Here is a 15,998-nt window from a genome sequence, read left to right as displayed (position 1 = left end):
TGGACTCCAGAAGCAGCATCTGTATTGCAATCACCAGGAGTTTTGACTGCAGAGCCACTGGCAAACACTGCAAGCTGGGGTTTGCAGTGTCTACATTTCAAGGTTCTCCTTCAACTCAGGTTGCAGTATTATTAACTTTGCTTTGTTTCATTCTTTTAGCAGATTTTGTTAAGGAAGGAGAACCTCAGAGTTTTCTTACTGACTCTTTTCCTCACTGGATGGTGCTAGCACACGTTATCTGTTTACTCTGACACTAAGCAAAAAGCGGTTCCATTTTGCTTAGAGGGTCACAGAGTGACAGTAAATCTGTGGTTCCCTGTACCGTCATTTACACCAAGCCACTTCCCATTAGTGGACTGTATTTCAAAATTTATTTTCAAGAAGGTCTACAGTTAAGACAACTGCGTGCACTTACTTGCCTAGGCCTGCTTTTTCCAGCTGTTGGCTGCACACTAGCTTTTATCCTATAATAGGAGAAAGGCGCTGGTTCCTTAAAAGGAAATCCCATGCTGCTGCTCCGTTGTGACTCAACACACTTGGCAAGAAACGAATTTACTCCATCTCCAGATCGGATCCACACCAACCTGTGCTGAGCCACATGGATGAGAGGGTTCACAGGCCTGGAACATTTAATAGAGACATGGGCAGCGTGGAGATCAGTGTGGGCATTGCTGTTCACACGAGGCAATCAGCTTCATTAAAGACTAAAATAAAAAGATACTTAATATTTCTCTATTTGCAGAAAACCTATCAGAAACTATAGCCAGAATAACTCAATTTGAAAGATACAGATGAAAAGCTTATGCACTACACATGCTTGATTTGTGTATATGCTACCAATATAGGTAAGCAATACAGCAATACCACTACGTTGTCTTTTTTTAATCCAAATTTTATTGCCGCTGCACAGCCGGCATGCACACCCCCATCACACAAACCAAGAATCTGTCAGGTAGAGCACTATTTCTGATCACTGTAGGCTACAAAGCGGACTTCTTCACTGTTTTCTCCTTGTAACTGCATGGAGAGAATCCCAGAGAGCTGTTAGGAAGCGGCAGCTTACCCAGGCCCTGGGGAGCGCCATGGAAGGGAAATTGGGCGGTTACAGATACAGAGGAGGGGGAGAGCATAATCTGATTTTATTCCTCTCTGTTTTATAGAAGACCTTGTACTGCATTAGTCATTGTAGTGTCTGAGTGCTTTCCAGTTGCTCAGCAATTGAACTGGTGCCTGTTCTGGTGGGGTTTTTTTCTGTGTTGCTTTGGGGTTTTTTTCAAATTTTCGCTCTGGGATTGCTGTATGATGCAGCCTGATCAAGAACACGGCGGGGCTGTTAGACAAAGTGGGGTCAAAGAAGTGCATCTCCACCAGGAGCAGTGTTCAGGGCAGAATTTAGTGTCTGGGGAGGAACATTTTTCATCCTTAGGTATACGCTCCCAGGTACCTATATATACCTATATGGGTATATGGTACATGTCTTTGCAGAAATGCATCATGGTGGTTTTTTAGGTGCTCTCTACTGTCTCTCAGAGGAATGGTTATCAAGTGAATGTCTAGAAGGGAACGAACTTATACTTGCCGTTGGAACCCTCAAAGCCAAGAGGTGGCTCTCCTCCCTATTTTTTTTTTTTTCCTCAAAGTGGGTAAATTAGAAGTGTGTCCTTTCGGGAGCTGAATCATATGCAAACCTGTATTTGCAGGTGCTTGTTCCTCTTTTCTCCTCCAGGAAGGAGGTATTCAGTCACATCACCCAAGGAAACAGGCTTCAGAGAATGATTACAAATAATGAAAAAGTTTCTTTCAAGAGCGTTCTTTGTGCCATATATTTAAAGAAAAAGCACCTTTTTTTAACCAAAATACGTTTTTCTCGAAGGCTGGGCCTACACAAAGAGGAAAAAAACTATTACAACATATATACTTATCTTTAAAGAGTAAGAATTTTACATCCTACTCCAAAAGCAGAAGGAAAAGTGAAATACGTGCAGTCTGACTTCATAGATTTGACTTAAACAAATAAGTAACTTCCTTAGTCTTGTTCCACTTTGTGAAGGCTTTGCAAATAATCCCCCCACCCTCAATACAGAACGTGCTTGGATTTTAATTTCATCTGAAAATGATAAATCTAAATCCAACTATAAGAATTTTTGAAGTAACTACAACAAAACTGCTTCTATCAGTTTTAGTTCTTTGAATATGAAAATGAAACAAAATCTATTTCCTGGTCTGTATGCTGGTCTCAGAATTTAGAACACAGAAGTAATCAAGAAAGTAAAACTAAGCCTTTTGCACAGATGGCAAGTTTTGAATCTCGCTTTGAAAAGCAAACTCACTCTGAAGTTGCTACAACAGTTGTAAAAATCACATTTTGTGTATAATTACTGGTATTATTACCCATTATTTGGGGGTATGTTTACTAAGTTTAGTGTTTTACACAGAATTTAGGGTTCTGTGGTTATGCCTGTGTTACTACACTCCACACATATTTGTGTTTGCCATGGTGTGAACACATGAAATGAAATGTGTAAACAGGATGTAGATAAGTGATAATTCAGTACTTTTCAGTTCCCCCATGTCACAGGCTGACACTTGTACATGCAAATGTATGGAGACTGTGTATTCTCATTTAGCAAAGAAAAACCAAAGGGGAGTTTTTACATGGTAAGAAGATGCAAATCTGAGATGCTGACAGGTTTTGGGTGCAGACGCCTTTTAAAGGGCTTGTTAAAAATTAACAGAGTAGCACAAACACTGTTGAAAGTAATGAACAACCCTGAACAGACTAGTGAAAAAGGATAATTCACAGGACAATAATGTTTCTTGCTATACTATGCTAAAATGTGTTTAAACTAATTATAACAGAAGACAAATAGAAGTAAAAATGCCCGCTATCATTAGATAAGCTGTAATGTTTGGAGTCCTAACGTAGACAGGACTTTCACAATCTCGTCAACTGATGGTGTGCTTTATCAGTCAAGATTTTGGCACGTTTTGCAGGTCCAACTAAAGCTGACCCTGACAAAATGTTGAACCTTAATCATATAAGGATTTCTCACCCATTTCAGTAAAATTATTTGCATTTGCAGGGTTCTGTCCACAGAGATCTTGACGAGTCTTACATATGCAGTGAGCACAACCAACATAGTACGCTACTCTCCTAGCCTTTCAAGTGGTCTGGATACCGGTGGTATATTGGCTGATTATATTTGGGAGGCATCAGAACATTTTTATCTTGCATATTGTTTCCTTTCCCTGTTTGCAAGAAGTTTTCTATGTCGCTGCAGTACATGCTTGTGTGAGTTTTCCACATTGGAGCCTGGAGAGACATTAAAAATGAAAAGCAAATTATTAGAGGATGTAATAGCACAGAAACTTACAGTGAGATTGGGGACTATACTAGAAGAAAACATGCTGTAATTGACTTTAATTCAGAATCACCAGGTATTTTAAACAGCATGTTTAAGGAAACCAAATATGGAAAGTGATATATACACCAAGTTAAATTCTAGTTCTGAACTGGCCTAGATTTTGTTTTCTGTAATTTGACATTATATGACACAGGCATATTCTTCTTGTTTGCAAAAACAGTAAAAAAACACACATAAGCCTGTAGAAATGACAGTAATAAGCTTGTCCTTAAAGAATGATACTTTTATTTCACACTACCAGATTGTTAGCTGACAGTTAACTGCTTGCTTTGAAATCACCAAAAGTTACAAGCATGAGTCTGTTGGTAGTTTTGAGACTCATCATCTATCAAACTTTTACATGGCTTTTTAGTTCTTCCCTGTCCCAACTTCTGTTCTTCCTTCGTCTCCTGGATAAAGACTTCACAGTACCTATTTGCAGATCAAATCCTCTAACGCTGGTGTTCTTTCGCTAACCTGCCTCCTCTTCAGGTCAGCAGTCAAGCTCTTTCTCCTTTTGCTTGTCTGTAACAGCCAGCCTAGTTCCAGAGCTTTCAGATGAAGCATGCTTACTTGGCATAGACAAGAAAATAAGGAACAAATGCATCACAGGAGAAGTTACAGAAAAGCGTACCTTTGCAAGGCTGGAATTGTGCAATAAATCCTGGGAGCTAGGACAGAACTAGCACACACACGCATTGCAGGAAAAAAACCAAACCACAGAAACTTGCGTTTTTCCTTTAGCCCAGCTAATACACAGACTACTGTGAAGCAGGGCCACAGCGAAGATGCACTACTTTTGTTTACCACGGACGAAGGCGGCAAGATCCGTCCCTCAAACTCCTGCTAGCCGGTCCCAGGCCCTTTGCCTCACTTCAGGTCAGTTTTTACCTCACAGCGGCTCCCACTGGCGAGGGCGGACGGGAACTCGGGCGAGACAAGCAGCCCTTGTTCCACAGGGACCGGGGGAGGCGGGGAGTGGGCAGACAGCAGCAACCGCTCGCCCAGGAGCAGTTCCCCTTCCCGCAGCCCCGCACCCCTCCTGCCCTCCCGGCGCCGCACGGGGAGCCTGCCGCCGCCGTGGCCCAGCGGTTCCCTGCTTGCGCTGCGGGCAGCCCGCCGGGCCGATCACCGGCCCCTGGGAGGGTCCCCCTGGGGCGAGCGACATCCGGCTGCGGAGGTGGATGAGGGACTGGGGACGGCAGCGCTTCTCCCTGAGGGGATCAGGGGGAGGTGGGGGTGGGGGTGGGCGCGTCTGTTGCCGCGCTCCGCCGCGCCCCGCCCCGCGCGTCGCCTAGCAGCTGCGTGATGACGCAGACAGCGGCAGCCCGCGCGCCCCGCCCAGCGAGAAGGACGGCTGCTCCGCCCGCCCCGCCCTCGCCGTTTCCCCCCTCCCCCCCCCGGCCCCGTAACGGCCGCGCCCCCGCGCGGGAGGGCGGGGCGGCCGCGCGCAGGCAGCGGGGCACAGCGCGGCTCGGAAAGCCGCTGCCGCCGCCGCCTCCCCCGGCGACCTGCATGGGGAGAGGGAGCGGGCGCCGAGGGGATTTGCCTGCCCGCCCCGGCCTGCCCAGCCGCCGCCGGGGTGAGTGGGGCCAGCGCCGCCCGCCGGCCGGTGCCCGGTGGGGTGGGGTGGGGTGGGGTGGGGTGGGGTGAGGTGGGGTGGGGTGGGGTGTGGGGTGAGGGAGTGGTGGTTACACCTCGGCGTATCCCGCCGTCCCGTCTCGCCGGCGGGGGAGCTCTACGGGGCGGCCCGAGAGCCGCCTGTTGGCTGCTGCGCCCCCCCGAGCCCCGGGACCTCCGCGGGGTGTGAGGGGAGGGCGGGGGTGCGCGGCGGGGCCGGCGCTAGGCAACGCGGCTATCGGCGGGACGGCGGCCCCTGGGTAGGCCGTACCTGGGGAGGGAGAGGGGCAGGAGGGCTGCCGGTCGGCGGGGAAGGCCCTTCGCGGCCGGCGGTGTGTGTACGGGTCACCGGGGTGCGCCCCCTCCGGGGGCCCGTCCGGTGGTGGGTCCCGCCGGGCCGGTGCGGGGGGACCGGGGAGCCGCCGTCCCTCCGCTGGCCGCCGCGCCTCGGCGGAGGCGGTGTGTTGTGCGGGAGAACTTCCTCGAGAATACTTGTGCCGCTAAAAAATAATAATAAAAAAAATGCTTTCACGGCAGAAGGAGGGCAAACAGTCACAGAAGCATCTGTGGTTTTTCTCTGTATGTCTGTATTGAATTTGCTTCTGGGTGGGGAAATGTTCCCTTAGATGTGGGTTATGAGTTCATGAATTTCATTTATTTTCACAAAAGATTTTTTTATTCTTTTTTTCAGAAAAGAATTGTGGATAAAACTTCAGATTTTTTTTTTTTTGTGCAACTGAGGTCTAATTAGAACCTGATTGGCTCTGTCTTCAAATTTCCCCTTCTCACCTCTGCAGCCTGTGACAGGTGAGAAAATAACACTGTGCTTTGGCTATTTGTAAATTATTCCTTTTGGTGTGTGGGCAGAGGGAAACATAATTGGGAAAACCCTGGTGGCTACTCATAATTCCAAATGTGACTTTAAATTTGAGATTAGTTGCTTAATAGTCAGTGTTTCTGACATCTTAGTCCTGTACAGCTTTCCAATTTATCATCTACTTCCCCATTGGTTCTATTGTTAGTTAAATTTAATATATATGTAGTTTAAGTGAGAAAGAAATATTTCTAAAGTTTGTATTTTATGGAAAATCAATATTGACAGGAGATTGTGCACTGTTAAGGATTATTTGGATCAGTTATATGGATTAACCTTTTTTTCTTCCCCCCTGTCCAGTTTTCCTAGTAACTGATATGGGAGTAATGTAGTGATGTTCCTTGGGCATGCCGGTTTATTATCCCTGCTTAGAGTTGGTGACCGTAATTTGGGGATTCAGTAGGAACACAGGAGCCATCGCTGTCTTCTGCTTGATAAGGATGAGTTCCAAGTGACTTCAGTAGTGTAAATGGAGAATTTTGTAGGAAACAACTTCAGTATTACAGTGTGAAATGATAGGGGGTTTAAGCAGTGGTGCACTTGCCAGAGGAGTGATAAATCAGAGCTATTTACAGAGTTTTTCATTTTTGTATATGCCAACAATAGCAACATAGGGAAGTAGTGTTTGCTGCTGGAAAGGGAAGTTTTAATGAGCAAGAAGTTTACAGAATGCAGAAAATGGTTTGACATTCTTGTTAATTAAATCGGACTGACTGGAACTACAGAATGGAAAATGAAAGGAGACTGCTGCTGGTTCTCACGTGTAGCTGGTGAGAGTGGTGCCTGGGCTAATAAAAATCAAAGCTGAAATCTCTGTAGAATAGCCATTTTCAAACTATGTGAAGTTAATGTTATGCACGACCAGAGAATACTACTAAAGTGAATGTCACTGCCATCTTGTACTAGCAATGGCATCTTCTTGCTGAAGTTGTAAGAAAACCTGTTACTGAACAGCGTTGCTGTTTTTGCCATTGGTCTCTTTATCTCAGCTCTGGGGCATTTTTATAGTATGACCTTATGTAAACAAAAAGCTAAATGATGATGTTTGCAGCTACAGGAAATAATCTAGCATTTCAGCTGAAAGGCCCTGAAGAGGGAAATAAACAGGATTCAGAAACACAGTGATATTAAACAGATACATGAATTAAATGGTGTTCGTTATGGATAAAAGATAACTGCTATCAGAAGTTACAAAACTTCAATGAAAAATCAGATTAACATAATTAATCATGCAATACTTTATTAAGTATTTGTTTTAATGGTGTTTTGAAAAAAATAACTGATACGGAAGAAGGCAACCAAAACCCTGTGGCTTTTTTTTTATAAAAAAGCTGGAGCTTTGAGTAGGAGGTTGAACTAGATGACCTCCTGAGGTGCCTTTCAACCAAAATTATTCTATCCTAGTGGTACTATGCTATTATAGGCTAGCATTTCTGTTATAACACCCCACCTTCTTTTTACCTAGGCTTGTATGCAATTATCAACACTGTTATTAGGCAATACACAGTTATATTTTTTCCATTTAACTTAACAGAGCTGTTGTTTCAAAGCCTCTGACCCTGACTGTGCACTGATTTCAGTGGGTGCCATTTGAATTCATGTGTCCACCCACAGGGTTCTCAGCATGAGCCCAGTAAGATGACTAATATGAGTAAGACTAGCAAGATCTGAGTCAACATTTGAGCTCATGCTTGCATTTGTATTTTTCTAATTTGTTTCAGATGTGATTGCTTTATCAGAAGGTAAATGAGGAGCTTTCTTGAGTTTCTGGATATGAAATTTTGCAGATTATTCCGTAAGGTACATCTGTCTCTATGGAGGCATGAAAAACAAAACAAAAACGTGTATATACAATGAAGTTTGTTTATAGCAGTTCTGCTGGAAGAACTGTAGTCAGTTTTATTTGCTACATACAAATAGGTGCTTTTTGTTGCATGCTGTGTTGATTTAGAGAGTGTGTTATATCTCTCACTTAAATTGGTTTTGTGCCTTGTGATACAGTGAGAATTACAAAGTACAAGCGTAAGGTATCTCGTTGCTGTAAGTTGCAACCTGTGAGATGCTGGAAGAAAAAAAGTGATGCCTTACTCCAATGTTAAGCTCCCTGAGTTATGCAATACTGAGTGCAGGGAGATCTGATTCACATGGACAGTGATATAATACCCTTGTGTTATTGTGGGTATTGAGGTGCAGCTGATTTGATCTTTAAAAGTAATCCTAGCTTGTGTTCTGTCCCATTGACAGGTACTAGAAAGTTATTTTTCTGTGGAGGAAAATATAAATACTTCTTGAGTAGACAAGTAGAATGACTTGCCTGGAAGATAACTGTCCATCTAATTTTGGTTAAGCAGTCACTGTATCACACAGTCAAACATGAATATTTAAATCTGACTTGTAGGAAAAAAAAAATCCAATGTGCTGCAGCCAACTGCTGATTTAAAGTCAATACAAGCTTTGTGAGTTGTGTCTGCATCTGTCTTTAACAGTGATTTCCACAGTAGTGTTACACAGTTCTTTTTGTTGTTAGTAGGTTGCTTTTTTTAATCGTGGTTGAACATTTCCTTGTACTAGGAAGGGAGGCATTAGCTCTTGATGTTTTGATTTTCTGTACCTCTGTCCCTTCTTCTGGACTCTCTTCTGTTTTGTTGGTTTGCTGGTCTTTTTTCCTAGTATCTTTACTATTTGTCCGTAGCTCAGATAAATCTATGAGTTGATTCTGGTTTTCTGTTGTTTTTGTGATGTCACAAAAGACAGTATTCCAGGTGAAATAAGAATGTTTTCGATCCCATTCTTTGTTCATTGGAACACTTTGTTTCTTGTCTTGCTAGTGCCTGTATTAAGCAGAGATTCTGTTGAGCTGCACATCCTGTGCATGGTTATTTTGTTTATCTTCTTACATTTGGCTTAAAATTCAACGCCATGTGGGAATAGCTGCAACTTATTCTTTCAGGAGTTTATTATTTTGTATTGGTTGATATCAGATCTTATCTGTCTCCTGTTTTTTCGCTTGGCTAGCTCTCAGTTTTGATTCTGCTCAAGTCTCATGTTAACCGGTTATCACTGAAGTTGTTTTTAGGTTGGTGTTTAATACTTAGTAGAAAGCTGACAAGTATATTCAATGCCAGGCCTAGGAAATAAAGCTGGAACACTTTATGGACTTAGTAAACTGAAGATTGATTACTTAGGCTATGACTTTGAAAGTGCTTATATGCTTGCATAAATACGTATAGTGTGGTATTCCTTGCTCTGCGTGCATCCCCGTGTAGAAACTTTTCACATACTTACCTCAGTTCTTCAACTGTGTAATGTTCACGATGTAAATTTTTTTATTGACAGCCTAGTGGAGCTCTCTTTGCTGTCACCCCCTTTATCATTTTGCTTATGTGCTTGAGCAGTTGCAGTAGATTTCAGGGTTTAAGAAAGTCTTTTACAAATGTTTTAAATAAATTAATATATTATATATGTTCAAAGTGTTGTGATTAAAGTTATTTGCATGTATAATTAAGAATTAAAAAAGTTTATGTGAATTTATTGGTCTTAATGATTTCTTTTTTGTAGCCTTTAGTAAGAATAATTATCAAATCAGTCAAAATCTATTTGTGAGACTTTTTTGCACAAACTAAGTAATCATTTTTCCCAAAAACAGAGTATGTGGGGAAAAGAACTGTGACTGATACTTTTTAGTGTTTTAGAGGAATAGTGTTAACATTTCTTAGTCTAGTATTGAGACTTTGCATATATAAAATGGATATCTAAGAACATGTCTAGTGTGCTTTAAATCAATATTTTTCCCTCCTTGTTCTCCATTAGTCTTGGTTGACTACTAACATTTTGCAGTTACAAGTAAAACGTTCATCGTTCTTCTATGTATTGTGCCTGGGTTTCCAGCAATGGGAGATATTTTGAAAGTAAGAAAAACTTTGACTTTTAAATGTCTAATCTTGCTGCATATAAACACACAGTAAAATTGGTACCTGTATTTCTCAAACAATTTTTAGAGGCCTCAGTTGTTCAAGTGCATTTAGATTGGGAGCCCTGTTAACTTCAACATAAAATTATGGGATTGCTTGCATGGGTTCAGTTATAGAGGTAGGGCCACAGGTGGTGTCTGAGTTTTACTGAATATATTAGGTAAAACTTCGCTACAAGACTAATGTAAAAGCATTTGAGGACCTAGGCTATTGGAAAACAACCATTAATTCCTAATAAAAGAGGAGTTTTTGTGAGTTAAAAGGTGCTTTGGAAACCTATTAAGATAGTCAAATAACATAGGAGGCTCTGAGGTTGTAAAGACAAAAGCCTCTTACAAATACATCTTTCAAGTGAGGTTTCACGTTGGAGGATGATGTTCAGAAAAAATATAAAGTCTGTTATGTGGGGTATAGTTTATGTACTGTATGCTACAGTGGTCAGTATAAGCCAGCAAAAATCTTCTGTTTTGTAGGATTTCCCAGTTTTGTGGAATTCTGACATTCTTTAATGTTTGGTGCTGGTTCTGCAAAATGTAGTAATACTGTATTATGTTTGTCCATAAGTTGTATAGTACAGTTGCAAGGGACAGCAATCCCCATCTCTTATATACTTCTCTCTGAAGCAAAGGAGCAAAAGCTTGCCAAAATGCAGGAGGGAAAGCCGCTTATGTGTTTGTGGCATCCTGTCTATATGAAGGAGTACTCCTGTGTGCTCAGAAAGCAAGAGTCGGGGCCAAACAGCAACTGGTCCATATGAGGGAGCATCCCCTCAGGGACAAGTAGGATCAAAGGTGTTCCTACTCCAGTCCTGTAGTCAATGAAGATAAAGAAGGCAAAATGTTATCCTCAGAAAATGGAAGGATTAAAAGGAGTTGAATTAAGTGAAACCTTTAAAACCCATCCCTTGTAGTAGAAGGAGTCAAAATTGGACACAAAGCTGAATTATTTCCGTTTCATAGGTTGCATACAGACTGCCAAGAGGATTGGTGAACCTGAAAGCTTGCATGTTTTTCAACTTTATCATCAAACTACTAAAGATATTTTCTCTCAATAGTAAATGTAGCTCACTTGGAGAGAACTGCTCCTCATACAAACTGATTTTAGAAATTATAACTGGCATTTCTGATCTTATTCCTGATGCTGTTCTGCTATACTTTGCAGCATTGGCAGTACAGGTTCTCTCTTTGGATTCTTTTTTTGAACCACTGTAAATTTTATTTTAATATGAAGTATATTGTAGTCATATAATAACATGTGCAGAGAAATGTCTTCAGTTTTCATAGTCTTGTAAAATCAGATTTAAGCCATTTCTACAAGACTGTATTCTTGAGAGTCTCAGATTAGTTGTGCGAGATTTGAATGCCCACTTCTATGTATTAAGATCAGTGTTGATATGCAGTTTTTAAGCAACAGATTTACTTTTATTATATTGACAAATTATCTGCTATACATAGTTTTCGGATTTCTGCACTGAGTGGCACAGTGACACTCACTTGGGTTTTTTATATTTTGATACCTTGAGGTTTTGCTCCTTGGAGCAGTAGAAAGCAAACTCTACCTACTTAGCAACTGATGGCCAAGAGACAGGAGAGTTCCTTGGGTGGGAATCCAAGCAGAGAGTTTTGTCCTTTCTGCCAGGAAATGTAAGCCATGAAGTCCCAGAGATCTGAGGGTGAGGTAGAGGTGGTAGTTTCATGACGTGTGTTAAGTGTCCTCTTAAACTGTCTCTGGCACACAAGATGTTTCTTTTCTCAGCCTCTCCAAGCACTGGAATTTGCTGCTCCCTCGGTTTTGTAAACACAACAGCTCTTTGTAGGGCTGTGCTGTAAACTGTATGACAACTGTGACCTAAGTTATTTTTATTTTTTTTTTCTCTTTTGGAACAAGTGGCATGAGGGAAGGGGAATGGACAGGATAACTTCTTAAGCTGGCTTGCAGCGCCAGAGAAAATGTTGTGTAACCACATCCTGGATAACCCCAAAGATGGACTGAGCTACAAAAGAAATTTTGGGTTCCCAGTGGAATCTGAGGACATGGGATTGCACAAGACCCAGATCCTCAGCTCTGGGCAATAAAGCATGTGTCAATCCAACAGCTGGCTCCCAAAAGGTTGAGACTTTGGAACTATTCTAACAACTGTGTAAATAGATGCATGGTTATCTTTTAATTGCTGTATACCTGGGTCTTCATAAACCTTTGTAACTATGCTGTCTGTCAGGGGTTTCGTGAATAAATACTTCTCGTTGCTTTTATCTTAACCTAGCTTCACTTAAAGGTGTTCTCAAGGTAGCTTGCTAACATTAGGACGTTCTATTCCTAAAAGTCTTTTGATCCCTAAAACTGGAGCATCTCACATTAAAATGACGTTTGGGGCATTGAAAGGATGATGGAGTTGCACTGAATTCTAGAGTATTTTGGAAGAGTGCTTGTGGAAGTTGGGGAGAAGCATGTTAGACTTAAGTTTGTGATAACGAGAATGCAAAACTGGTAACAGGACTTATGGGCCCTGTGCAAGGTGGGTGTGAAAAGTGAGCTGGAATCTTCACTTTTCATTGTTATGCATTGGCCGACCTGAAAGCAGTGTGATGAAATAGACTGAGGTCAAAGTGGAGAATAAATAAAGCAGGAGGTTTATTTGGTTGAGGTTAATGAGATTATACCAGTGTAAGTCAGACCCAAATCAATTTGAAGCTATGTCTGTAATATAGTTGCATGTGTGGTTGTAACACATATGGAGGTACCTGAACCAGGTCATACTTCATCAGCTGGAAGCCACAGCAGCGTAAATTGTACAGGATACTGAACATTTCATGTTGCTTTTGCTAGCCAAGCTGTTTCAGGTATATTAACAGTGTTTAGAAGGATATCTTTAGAATGCAGCAGACTTAAGCCATACCATAATTTTCTTGGGCCTTGGTACTTTTCCAAGTCTGTTTTCTAAGAGTTCTGCCACTTGCTCAGGCTGATAGCTTATCAATATTTTTGCCTGTGAACTCACAGAACTGAGTTTTAAAATAACTTTAGAATGTTAAAATGTTTTTGCTTTGTTTCGTGAAAAATATTGTAATATTTGTAAATTTTATCTTAGTTCTGTGAGTTTTGACACAAGTTTTTGGAACTCTTGAACCTGAGTTAAAATTTTTTGAGTAAGTTGATAACACATGATGTCTCTTTTTGTCATTTAAGATATGCTGTGATTAGAAGACTGTGCAAGGCAGTGAAGTAACATTTCTTACAGTGAGACTTTTTAGGAGGAGATTTGAAGTTTGTCATTACCTGATATTGCAGCAAGGTTAACCACATGCTGTAGTATGCTAGAAGGCATTCTGTCTAGTTTCTTATTCCTGCAGTAGCCTTGTGGACTGCTCTACCAACTTCTGTGAAATATCTTTGAGCAACTTTATGTTTAGATTGCTTGTAGCCATTTCTGGAAATACAGAAAAGCTTTACTTTTAACCAGCATGTAGGGCACTCAGTGCTCTGTGTTAATGTGTCAAACTACTTTTCTCCTTCTCCCACAACTGAAGTGTATCTTGGCTAAGAAACCCAGTATTGTTTTGACTAGCCACAACGTAGCTGAAGTATTTCTGACTGAGAATGCCTAAGGGGAAGTGACCTCTAGTGCCCTTTATCTTTACTGCTAAAAGGATAGGTTAAATATGCATAGAGCCAGGAAAAGTGGTGGTCTCTTCCTGCATCAAGGGGACATGTGGAAGGAAAAGAAGAGCATATCATCCCTGACCTTGGGTAGACAGGCAGTTAACATAGATGAAAAGGATTTATTTAAATTACTGTTTGTTTTAAAGAAAACCATTTGGAGGTTGTTACCACAATTCTGCTAAGGCCTATACTTAGTCAAATAATGTAACTTTTGATTACATAATGGTACTGTATTCATAGCATCACAGAATAATTCAGTGTGGAGGCGACCTCAGTAGCTTTCTGCTCCAAACTCCTGCCAAAACCAGAGTCAGTAATGAGGTCAGAAGGGGTATCGAAGCTGTATTCAGTCAGGTCATGAAAACCTCCGAGGGCAGAGACACCACGTCCACTGCTGGGCTGTCTGCAGAATGACAAACTTTCTCCTTGTGTCCTCTTGGAAACTCTTGTGTTTCAGCTTATGCCTGTTGTGTCTTGTCCTGTAAAGAGCCTGGCTCCATCATCTGAATAACCTGCTTGTTGGTACTGAGGGCTGCTGTTAGGTTCCCCCAAAGTCTTCTCCAGGTGGAACAGGCCACTCTCCCCAGTCTGTCCTCACAGGGTCTGTGCTATGGTCCCCAACTATGTGGGTGGCCTCTGCTGTGAACTTGTTCTTGTTTGACAGTGTTTTTTCTGTATTCGGGGGATGGGATAGGGCCTGGACACAGAATTTTAAATTCAAGTAGGATCTGAATATTGGCAAAGTTCTAAAGAAAAGCCAGGACAGTAGGCGGTCAGAGACTTTCCAACAACCAAACTGGGAACATTTCCCTCTCCCAGCTGATGTATAAAAATAACCATAAGATGATGAGATACATTAGTTTTAAATCCTTGAAGGACATGGTGACCAGAAGCAATCTGTTCAGTTAATGTAATTATAATGCTTCTCTTCCTTAATGAACTGCTCAGTTTGAAATGTAAAATGTGTTTTGATAAATTTATTTGGTTATGTAGTATTTCTTTGGAAGTGTTGTGTTTAATAATATCAAGTCTAGGTTTTTTTCTTTGGTTTTGTGTATGTTTTTGTTACATTTCAATTTTCTAAATGCAGGGTGCCAGAAATAAGTTAAAAATTACTGTCTTGAAAACTGAAGCCAACATGCTTGTAAGCATAATGTAATTAATTAATTAAAACTCAATGTCTAGATAGAACACATTAAGTTCTGTTGCTTCTACATAAAAATGCAACATAATGTGTCTTGTTTAATTAAAAAAAAAATAGTACAAAGAACTATTTGCTTCAGTGATTAAATGTACGGAACAACAGCTTAAAAAATAAATGTGCAAAATGAGTGATTTATATTAAATGTTCTCTTCAATTTCAATTATAAGTTAAGCTATTTTAAATTATTTTTGAATAAATGAATCTATCTTGCCTTCAGATTGCTGAGTACTTAGTTATACATAGTTCATATGCATGTGATATCTATATTTGGGTGTTTTGGTGTGTTTTGGTTTTTTTTTTTTCTGTTCCCTTTGGTTCTCTAAGATTCATGGACTGTTAAACCGAATGGAACTTTTGGAGTATTACGGCCTTTGTTTTTGTCAAGTCATTAAACCTCAACCAGTTGAGACCAGTGCATTCTGTTTTGCTGGAATGTCTTCTAGAGCTAGTTACAAGGGTACGCCAGTGGGATATAGTTCTTTTCTCAAGCTGGATTCTTGAGTATAAGTTCACAAGCCAAGTTAGTTTTAATATGTGCCTGTCTTAACAGTTGCTTTGGAACCTATTTGCTTACTAATGAAGTTAATTGTGGAATGTGAGTTTCTTCCCTTGAAGAACATAACTGTATGATGAATCAATATGCCATTTTTTGCATGATTTAATGATATCTAAATTTTTTTAGTAAGAGCTTATACTAGTGTTATTATTTATTCCTAAAATACTTTTATTTATTACTGAGATTTACTCTTGTACTTGAGAAGCTAATTATGTGTGTAATGTTAGAATGCTTGCCTTTTTTTTCCACTTCTTTTTTGGTTTATATCGCTTTTTAAATTTCATGTTGCTGTCTCTATTATTAAATTAAGATGAGCTAAAATATTGGGCTACTTTCTTGATTATTTAAGATCAGTTCAAACAGAAATTTTAAAAAGTCCCAAATTGTTAAGCAAAATATCTGTGTCTTAATTCTTTTCCTCTATTTGAGAAATATATCTGTTCAGAAGGAGTAAGCATGCATGTGTTACCTCTACAGTGCTATTATTTGAAACTGTCTTTGCTTATTTCTGGTTCTAAAGCAAATATAAATTCTCATCTAATAGTTAATTTGTTATAATCCATTACAATGAATTTGAAATACTTACTGTTGTTTGGTGCAGTATCTTTCTTATCTTGACATAATTTCCAGTTACTCACTGAGCCTTTAGAGAAAGAAACAAAGCAAACAAAACTGATGGACATCCTTTTGTTGTCAGGGAAATAAGAAG

The 15,998-nt window shown here is 40.6% G+C and overlaps 1 protein-coding gene and 1 long non-coding RNA gene across 28 annotated transcripts in view; one reads left to right on the top strand and one right to left on the bottom strand.

Annotated features, from left to right (window-relative positions):
- LOC128903125 (uncharacterized) overlaps window positions 1-4,680 on the bottom strand; it is a 40,264-nt gene extending 35,584 nt beyond the window's left edge. For 4 of the 19 annotated variants that reach the window (XR_008464013.1, XR_008464014.1, XR_008464016.1 and 1 more), the window contains exons 1-2: window positions 1,689-4,679; window positions 416-704 (exon numbers count right to left, since the gene is read on the bottom strand). This is a non-coding gene — a long non-coding RNA (uncharacterized LOC128903125). Of the gene's footprint in view, window positions 1-415; window positions 705-1,688 lie in introns of all 19 variants that reach the window. The other 15 variants (XR_008464009.1, XR_008464017.1, XR_008464020.1 and 12 more) reach the window with 10 other exon arrangements.
- A 151-nt stretch (window positions 4,681-4,831) lies between these two features.
- Window positions 4,832-15,998, top strand: part of JAK2 (Janus kinase 2) — a 100,397-nt gene continuing 89,230 nt past the window's right edge. For 6 of the 9 annotated variants that reach the window (XM_054186376.1, XM_054186377.1, XM_054186366.1 and 3 more), the window contains exons 1-2: window positions 4,832-4,986; window positions 5,716-5,831. The gene's annotated coding sequence lies outside the window, so the exon portion shown is untranslated. Of the gene's footprint in view, window positions 4,987-5,584; window positions 5,604-5,715; window positions 5,832-7,676; window positions 7,699-15,998 lie in introns of those variants that run through there. The other 3 variants (XM_054186371.1, XM_054186369.1, XM_054186370.1) reach the window with 3 other exon arrangements.

This window comes from Rissa tridactyla, chromosome Z, assembly GCF_028500815.1.
Source record: "Rissa tridactyla isolate bRisTri1 chromosome Z, bRisTri1.patW.cur.20221130, whole genome shotgun sequence".
Lineage (NCBI taxonomy): Eukaryota > Metazoa > Chordata > Aves > Charadriiformes > Laridae > Rissa > Rissa tridactyla.
This window is presented reverse-complemented; position numbering and strand designations above follow the sequence as displayed.